Source organism: Rhinopithecus roxellana, unplaced genomic scaffold (genome assembly GCF_007565055.1).
Source record: "Rhinopithecus roxellana isolate Shanxi Qingling unplaced genomic scaffold, ASM756505v1 contig2004, whole genome shotgun sequence".
NCBI classification, from domain to species: Eukaryota; Metazoa; Chordata; class Mammalia; order Primates; family Cercopithecidae; genus Rhinopithecus; species Rhinopithecus roxellana.
The window spans coordinates 1-9,154 of NW_022141927.1; the positions used below are offsets into that span (position 1 = coordinate 1).

Consider the following 9,154-nt stretch of genomic DNA (forward strand, 5'->3'; position numbering starts at 1 on the left):
AGAGATATACGTATAACATACAGAAAATAGATATAGTAGATAAAGGTATAAAATATAGACATAAAATATATAGATAAAACATACTAGATATAATAGTTATAGGTATAAATAGAGGCATAATAGAATATTAGATATAGGTATACAATAGAGACATAATAGATAAAATAGACAGTTATAAAATCTAGACATAATAGATATAATCGATATAGGTATAAAACATAGACATAGTAGATATAATAGATATAGGTATAAAAAATAGGCATAAGAGATATAATAGATGTAGGTATCAAATATACATAATAGATATCATAGACAGTTATAAAATATACATATCATAGATATATAGATATAGGTATAAAATATAGACATAATAGGTATAATTGATAGAGTTATAAAATATAGACATAATAGATATAATAGATAGAGGGATAAAATAATACATAATATATATAGATATAGGTATAAAATACACACATAACAGATATAATAAATATACGTATAAAATAAAGACATAATAGATATAATAAATATAGATGTGAAATACAGACAAAATAGATATAGGTACACAATATAGACATAATATATATAGATTTAGGTATAAAATATACAATAATAGATATAATTGATACAGGTATAAAATATAGACATAATAGACATAATAGATATAGGTATAAAATATAGACATAAAAGATATAATAGATACAGGTATAAAATATAGACATAAAGGTATAATTGATATAGGTATAAAACATAGACATAATAGATATAATTATATCGGTATAAAATATAGACATAATACATATAAATATAGGTATAAAATATAGACATAATAGTTATAATTGATATAGGTATAAAATATAGACATAATAGATACAGGTATAAAATATAGACCTAATAGATATAGGTATAAAATATAAACATTAATAGATATAATAGATATAGGTACAAAATACAGACATAACAGATATAATATAGGTATAAAATATGGACATAAAAGATATAATAGATACAGGTATAAAATATAGATATCATAGATATAAGTATAAAATATAGACATAATAGATATACGTATAAAAACAGATATAATAAAATACAGGTATAAAAAATAGACAATAGATATAATAGATATAGGTATAAATATAGATATAATAGATATAATTATAAAATATAGACATAATAAATATAGCAGATATAGATATCAAATATAGACATTATAGATATAGTAGATATAGGTATATAATAGAGACGTAATTGATATAATAGATATAGGTATAAAATATGGACATAATAGGTATAATAGACATAGGTATAAAATACAGACATAATAGTTTATAATAAATATAGGTATAAAATATAGACATAATAGATATACGTATAAAATATAGATATAATAGATCTAATAGATATAGGTCACAAAATATAGACATAATAGATATAGGTATAAAATATAGACATAATAGATACAATAGATATAGTTATAAAATATAGACATCATAGATATAATGGATATAAGTATAAAATATAGATATAATAGATGTACATATAATATACACACAAAATAGATATAACAGATAGAGGTATAAAATATAGACATAATATACCTAATAGATAAAGCTATAAATGTAGACATTAATATAATAGATTCACCTATAAATATAGACATAATAGATATAATAGATATAGGTATAAAATATAGACATAATAGACATAATAGACATCGGTATAAAATATAGACATAATAAATATAGGTATAAAATATAGACATATACATATAGGTATTAAAAATTAGACATAATAGATATAATAGAAATGGGTATTAAAAATATAGACATAATAGATATAATAGATATAGGTAACAAATATAAATAAAATAGATATAGGTATAAATTATAGATATAACAGATATAATAGATATACGTATAAATATGGACTTAATAGATATAGGTATAAAATGTAGACATTATAGATATAATATAGGTATAAAATGTAGACATAATAGAATATAATAGATAGAGGTATAAAATATAGACATAATAGATATAATCCATATAGGTATAAAATATAGACAAATAAATATAGGTATAAAAGGTAGACATTATAGATATAATATAGGTCTAAAATATAGAGAGATATAATAGATATGGGTATAAAATATAGATATAATAGATATAGGTATAAAAATATAGACATATTAGATATAATAGATATAGGTATAAAATATAGACAAAATAGATACAATTGTTACAGGTATAAAATATAGACACAATAGATATATATATAAAATATAGACATAATAGATATAGGTATAAAATATAGACATATTAGATATAATAATATAGGTATAAAAAATAGACATATAGATATAATAGATATAGGTTATAAAATACAGACATAATAGATATAATAGATATAGGAATAAAATATAGACATAATAGATATAGACATAAAATATAGACAAAATAGATTCAATAGATATAGGTATAAAATATAGACATAATAGATATAATAGATATCGGTATATAAAATATAGACATAATAGAATATACGTTTAAAAATATAGGACATAATGGTTATAATAGATATAGGTATATGAAATACAGACATAATAGATTTCATAGGTATAGGTATAAAATATATACATAATAGATTATAATGCATATATGTATAAGATATAGACATAATAGATCTTAATAGATATAGGTATTAAATATAGACATAATAGATATAATAGATATATATATAAGATATAGACATAATCGATATAATCGCTATAGGTATAAAATATATACATAGTAGATATAATAGATATAGGTATAAAATATAGACAGAATAGATATAATAGATATAGGAATAAAATTAGACAAATTGAAATAGTTATAAAATATAGACAAAAGAGATATAAAAGATAAAGGTATAAAATATAGACAAAATAGATATAATAGATATAGTTATAAAATATAGACACAATAGATATAATGGATATATGTATCAAATATAGACAAAATAATTATAATACATACAGGTATAAAATATAGACATAATAGATATAGGTACAAAATATAGACATAATGGTTATAATAGATGTAGGTATGAAATATAGACATAATGGATATAATAGGTATAGTTTTAAATCAAAAACATAATAGATATAATAGATATAGGTATAAGATATAGACATAATAGATATAATAGATATAGATATAAAATATAGACATAATAGATATAAGAGATATAGGTATAAAATATGGACATAATTGATATAATAGATATAGGTATAAAAGAAAAACATAATAGATATAATAGATATAGGTATAATATATAGACGTAAGAGATATAATAGATATAGGAATAAAACATAGACATAATTAAAATAGGTTTAAATATAGACAAAATAGATATAGGTATAAAATATAGACATAGGTATAATAGATATAGGTATAAAGTATAAACACAATAGATATAACAGAGATGGGTATAAATATAGACGTAATAGATATAATAGATATAGGTGTAAAATATAGACATAGTAGATATAATAGATATAGGTATAAAATATAGACATAATAGATATAATAGTTACAGATATAAAATATAAACATAATAGATATAGGTATAAAATAGAGACATATTAGATATAATAATTATCGGAATAAAATATAGACATAATAGATATAATAGATATAGGTATAAAATATAGACAAATAGATATAATAGTTTTAGGTATAAAATATACACATAATAGATATAGATATAAAATATAGATATAATAGATATAAGAGATATAGGTATAAAATATGGACATAATTGATATAGTAGATACAGTTATAAAATATAGACATAACAGATATAAAAGATATAGGTATAAAATATAGGCATAATAGTTATAATACATATAGGTATAAAATATAGACATAATAGATAAAATAGATATAGATACAAAATATAGACATAATAGACATAGTAGATAGAGGAATAAAATATAGAAATAATAGATATAATAGATATAGATATACAATATACACATCATAGATATAATAGATATAGATATAAAATATAGACATAATAGATATCAGTATAAAATATAGACATAATAGATATAATAGATATAGTTATAAAATATAGACATAATTGATATAATAGTATAGGTATAAAATATAGACAAAACAGATATACGTATAAAATATAGACAAAATAGATATAATAGTTATAGGTTTAAAATATAGACATATTAGATATAATTGATATAGGTACAAAATATATACAGAGTAGATATAATAGATATAGGTATAAAATATAGACATAATAGATATCGGTATAAAATATAGACATAATAGACATAATAGATATAGGTATAATATATAGACATAAGTGGTATAAAAATATAGGTATGAAATGTAGACATAATAGATATAGGTATAAATGTAGACATTATAAGTATAATATAGGTATATAAATATAGGACATAATAGATATAAATAGATATAGCATAAAATATTAGACATAAGAGATATAATCCATATGGGTATAAAATATACATATAATAGATATAGGTAAAAAAGGTAGACATTGGCCGGGCGCGGTGGCTCAAGCCTGTAATCCCAGCACTTTGGGAGGCCGAGACGGGCGGGATCATGAGGGTCAGGAGATCGAGACCATCTGGCTAATACGGTGTGAAACCCCGTCTCTACTAAAAATACAAAAAACTAGCCGGGCGACGAGGCGGGCGCCTGTATTCCCAGCTACTCGGGAGGCTGAGACAGGAAAATGGCGTGAACGCGGGAGGCGGAGCTTGCAGTGAGCGGAGAGCCGGCCACTGCACTCCCGCCTGGGCAGCAGAGCAAGACTCCGTGTCAAAAAAAAAAAAAAAAAAAAACATTATATTATTATATATATATATATATAGACATAATAGATATAGGTGTAAAATATAGACCATAAAAGATATACGTATAAAATATAGACATAATAGATATAGGTATAAAATATAGACATAATAGATATAATAGATATAGGTTAAAAACTATAGACATAATAGATACAGGTATAAAATATAGACAGAATAGATACAAAAGATACAGTATACAATATAGAAGATAATAGTTATAATAGATATAGTATAAAATATAGACATAATAGGTATAGGTATAAAATATAGACATAATAGCTATAACAGATATAGTGATAAAATATAGACATAATAGTTATAATAGATATAGGTATAAAATATACACATAATAGATATAGGTAGAATATTTAGACTTAATAGATATAATAGAATAGGTATAAAAATATAGACATAATAGATATAATAGATACAGGCATAAATATAGATATAATAGACATAGGTATAATATATAGACATAATACATATAATAGATATAGGTATAAAATATGGACATAATAGATATAATAGATATAGTTATAAAATATAGACATAATAGATATAGGTATAAAATATAGATATATTAGATATAATAATTATAGGTATAAAATATAGACATAATAGATATAATAAATATAGGTATAAAATATACACAAAATAGATATAATAGTTCTAGGTATAAATTATAGACATAATAGATATAGATACAAATATAGACATAATAGATTTAATAGATCTAGGTATAAATATACACATAATAGAATTAATAGGACATAGGTATAAAATATAGACATAATAGATAAAATAGATATAGGTATAAAAGATAGGACATAATAGACATAGGTATAAAATGCAGACAAAATAGATATAGGTATAAAATATAGACATAGATATAATAGATATAGGTATAAAATATAAACATAATAGATATAATAGAGATGGGAATAAAATATAGACGTAATAGATTAATAGATATAGGTGTAAAATATACACATAATGGATATAATAGATATAGGTATAAAATACAGATATAATAGTATAGTAGATATAACTATAATATAGACATAATAGATATACGTATAAAATACAGACAAAATAGATATAACAGATATAGGTGTAAAATATAGACATAATAGATATAATAGATACAGGTATAAAATATAAATAAAATAGATATTGGTATAAAATATAGACATAACAGATATAAGAGATATACGTATAAAATACAGACATATATAGTTATAAATGTAGACATTATAGATATAATATAGGTATAAAATATAGACATAATAATAGAATATACATATAGCTATAAAAATAGACATAATAGATATAATCCATATAGGTATAAATATAGATAAATGATATAGGTATAAAATAGAGACATAATAGATATAATAAATAAAGGTCTAAAATATAGACATAATAATATAATAGATATAGGTAGAAAATATAGACATGATACATATAGATATAAAATATAACATAAATATAATAGGTATAGTTATGAAATATAAACCTAATAGATATAGGTATAAACTATAGACACAATATATATAGATATAGGTTTAAACATAGACATAATAGATATAGTTATAAAATACAGATATAATAGATATTATAGACATAGGTATAAAAATATATATAATAGATATAATTGATATAATAGATATTGGCATAAAATACAGATATAATAGATAGAATAATATAGGTATAAAGTATAGATGTAATACATATAAGAGAAACAGGTATAAAATATAGATATTATAGATATAGGTATAAAGTATAGACATATTAGATATAATAGATTAGTATAAAATATAGACAAATAGATATAATTGATAGTGTATAAAATACAGACAAATAGATAATAATAGTTATAGGATAAAATATAGACATATAGATATAGATATAAAATATAGACATAATAGTTAATAGATATAGGTATAAAATATAACAAAATAGATATAACAGACATAGGTAAAAATATAGACATAATATAATAATTAGGTATAATATAATATAGATATAGGTATAAATATAGACAAATAGATATAGGTATAAAATAGACATAGATATAATAGATATAGGTAGAAAATATAAACATATAATAATGGATATGGTATAAAATATAGACGTAATATTAATAGTTATAGGTGTAAAATATAGACATAATATAATAATATAGGTATAAAATATAGACATAATAGATATAATAGAGGTATAAAATAGGCATATAGATATAGTATTAAATATGGACAGAATAGATAAAGTTATGAAATATAGACATAATAGATTTAATAGATATAGGTATAAAATACAGACACAATTGATATAATATAGGTATAAAATATAGACATAGATAGATAATAGATATAGGTGTAAAATATAGACATAATAGATGTATCGATATAGGTATAAATATAGATATAATAGATATCGGGATAAAATATAGACATAATTGATATAGGTATAAATATAGACGATATAATAGATATAAGTATAAAATATAAACATAATAGATATAATAGGGATGGGTATAAAATATAGATGTAACAGATATAATATATAGTTGTAAAATACAGACAGTAGATATAATAGATATAGGTATAAAATATAGACATAATAGATATAATAGATATAGTTATAAAATATAGACATAATAGATATAATAGATATAGGTATAATCTATACATATCGTGGATATAGGTATAAAATATATACATAATAGATATAATAGAAATAGTTATAAAATATAGACATAATCGACATAATAGATATAGGTATAAAATAGACATAATAGATATAATAGATATAGGTATAAAATATAGACATAATAGATATTACAGATATAGGAATAAAATATAGACATAATTGAAATAGGTATAAAATATAGACAAATGGATATAAAAGATATAGGTATAAAATATAGACATAATAGATATCATCAATATATATAAATATAGACATATAGATATAATAGATATAGATATAAAATATACACATAATAGATATAATAGGTATAGGTATGAAATATAGACATAATAGATATAATAGATATGTGTATAAGATATAGACATTTGCTTCTTCTCCGAGAAAACACCAAATGGCGGATGACGCCGGTGCAGCGGGGTGGTTCGGAGGCCCTGGTGGCCCTGGGATGGGGAACCGCGGTGTCTTCCGTGGAGGTTTTGGCAGTGGCATACGGGGCCGGGGTCGCGGCCGTGGACGGGGTCGGGGCCGAGGCCGAGGAGCTCGCGGAGGCAAGGCCGAGGATAAGGAGTGGATGCCCGTCACCATGCTGGGCCGCTTGGTCAAGGACATGAAGATCAAGTCCCTGGAGGAGATCTACCTCTTCTCTCTGCCCATTAAGGAATCTGAGATCATTGACTTTTTCTTGGGGCCTCTCTTAAAGATGAGGTTTTGAAGATTATGCCGGTGCAGAAGCAGACCCGTGCTGGTCAGCGCACCAGGTTCAAGGCGTTTTTGCTATCGGGGACTACAATGGCCACGTCGGCCTGGGTGTTAAGTGCTCCAAGGAGGTGGCCACCGCCATCCGAGGGGCCATCATCCTGGCCAAACTCTCCATTGTCCCGGTGCGCAGAGGCTACTGGGGGAACAAGATCGGCAAGCCCCACACCGTCCCTTGCAAGGTGACAGGCCGCTGTGGCTCTGTGCTGGTGCGCCTCATCCCTGCACCCAGGGGCACTGGCATCGTCTCAGCGCCTGTGCCCAAGAAGCTGCTCATGATGGCTGGTATTGATGACTGCTACACATCAGCCCGGGGCTGCACTGCCACCCTGGGCAGCTTCGCCAAGGCCACCTTTGATGCCATCTCTAAGACCTACAGCTACCTGACCCCTGACCTGTGGAAGGAGACTGTGTTTACCAAGTCTACCTATCAGGAATTCACTGACCACCTTGTCAAGACCCACAACAGAGTCTCCGTGCAGCGGACCCAGGCTCCAGCTGTGGCTAAAACATAGGCTTTTTATACAAGAAAAATAAAGTGAATTAAGCCTGTTAATAAAAAAAAAAGATATAGACATAATAGATACAATAGATATAGGTATAAAATATAGATAGATACAATAGATATAGATATAAAATAGAGACATAATAGATATAGGTATAAAATATAGACATATTAGATATAATAATTATAGGTATAAAATATAGACATAATAGATATAATAGATATAGGTATAAAATATAGACATAATAGATATACATATAAATACAACAAAATAGATTTAATAGATATAGGTATGA

The 9,154-nt window shown here is 23.9% G+C and overlaps 1 pseudogene; it reads left to right on the plus strand.

Annotated features, from left to right (window-relative positions):
- Window positions 1–7,994: 7,994 nt before the first annotated feature.
- LOC115895736 lies at window positions 7,995–8,868 on the plus strand (annotated as a pseudogene).
- The last annotated feature ends 286 nt before the right edge of the window (window positions 8,869–9,154 follow it).